Below are 1,660 nucleotides of genomic sequence, written 5' to 3' on the forward strand. Positions count from 1 at the left end.
AACACATCTCCCATTAGTTTATGTATTTTAGACATTGTCTTTAGGTTGATTGTCTGTGGCCCCTGTGATCATGTCCATTGCTCTGGCCGTCTGTTTTGGATGGTGCTGCATGGTTCTAATCTCATTCCCTAATACCACCTAGAACCATGGTTGGGTAGGTCAGTCGGGTACTGTTAAAAACACCAGACGCAGAGTCTCGTAGTATTTCCCTTAGTTCCCCCCCCCCCCCCCTGATGAGGTTGCCAAATTGTGTTGGCCAGATTGTTACACGATGTAGATTCCCTTTCACCCATGTGGTTGATATGTGCTACCACAGTAGTGTTGTTAATTTATAATCTAATAACCTGTTTAATATATTCCAGAGCAACATGACTTTAGGCCATGAAAAACACCCAACATTTCCAGGTAGTTATGCCCAGTGTTAGTAATAATGATGCTTGCTGTGTTTTCCATCTTCCTCCACAGCTGGAGATGGAATTGGTAACACACCATCCTAGTGCATAGTATCCATATGTAGGACCATAGACTGGTTGCTGACAATGATAGGATTGGAGCAATGCCCAATGTTATCTTTCCACCATTTAGTTCCAATATGGCTTCTGTATGGCTTCATCATTCTATTGAAATGATCACCATTAATTTTAAGAGCTCATATTTTGGCCCTCTGTAAATCTTTATAATGTAAGGGTCTGAATTATGTGGCTGGAAACCATATGTTGCCAATATTCTTGCTACCAGTCTGATGGATGGTTTATCCTCATGTCAATGATTTTGCTGTATGCCTCTATTAAGGTTGTAACCTCTGTTGGCAAAGTTACTGACATGAGGAACTGAGTTAATGGTGAACCCCAAATAATCCCTTTAGTTTGGAGGCTTTAATTTTGATTTAATTGGATGGATAATGATCCTAGTTTCCAAATAATTGTTAAGTGGCTGTTACCGTTTGTTCAGCCCGTCCTAAGTTTCCACACAATTAGTATGTCATCCAAAGAAGCCATTACCATTGTGTGGCTGGTTGTCATATTTTGTAAATAACCTAGGTGCTAATGCAAACACATTAGGTAGTGCTCTATACTGCTAGAGCTGAGCCATCCAATTAGATAAAAATAACGTCCGTGGTCACCTGTTATGGGTACTGAAATTGTAAGCATCCTTTGAATCAATGCTTGCCATTTTCGTTCTTAAAACGAATATACTTATCAATAGAAAAGGTTTCTGTTCTTAAAACGAATATATCGTTTTATTTATTTTTCACTTTCCCATCTATTTATTTATTTATTTAATTTTATGATATATGGTCCCTAGATAAGGGACATATCAGACATTTAAACTGATAAGAACAGATATTATACTTGATCTTAGCCAAAATCCGAGATCTGATCTATGATTGATGCGTCAAGCGCCATATCCTATTTTGTTAGGAAGGGAATGCGTAGATAATAATTCTTCCCTTGCAATGCAGCTAAAACCCCATCTGTTGCTGATGTCCAGTGTCTGTATCCCTTATGACATATTTGGTAATTGGTGATTATGTCTGGATACGAGTAGATCGGCATCTGGTGTTCCATATCGTGTAGAAACATCAGCAAATACTATAGCCCAACTTGGTGTTCTCCTCCTAATTCCTCTCTCGATATATCAGCTGGACTAGAAGATTATG

The 1,660-nt window shown here is 38.7% G+C and overlaps 1 pseudogene; it reads right to left on the minus strand.

Annotated features, from left to right (window-relative positions):
* Nucleotides 1–1,273: 1,273 nt before the first annotated feature.
* On the minus strand, nucleotides 1,274–1,381 carry LOC116978828 (annotated as a pseudogene).
* Between the last annotated feature and the right edge of the window lie 279 nt (nucleotides 1,382–1,660).

The sequence above is a fragment of the Amblyraja radiata genome, chromosome 11 (assembly GCF_010909765.2).
Source record: "Amblyraja radiata isolate CabotCenter1 chromosome 11, sAmbRad1.1.pri, whole genome shotgun sequence".
Classification (NCBI taxonomy): domain Eukaryota; kingdom Metazoa; phylum Chordata; class Chondrichthyes; order Rajiformes; family Rajidae; genus Amblyraja; species Amblyraja radiata.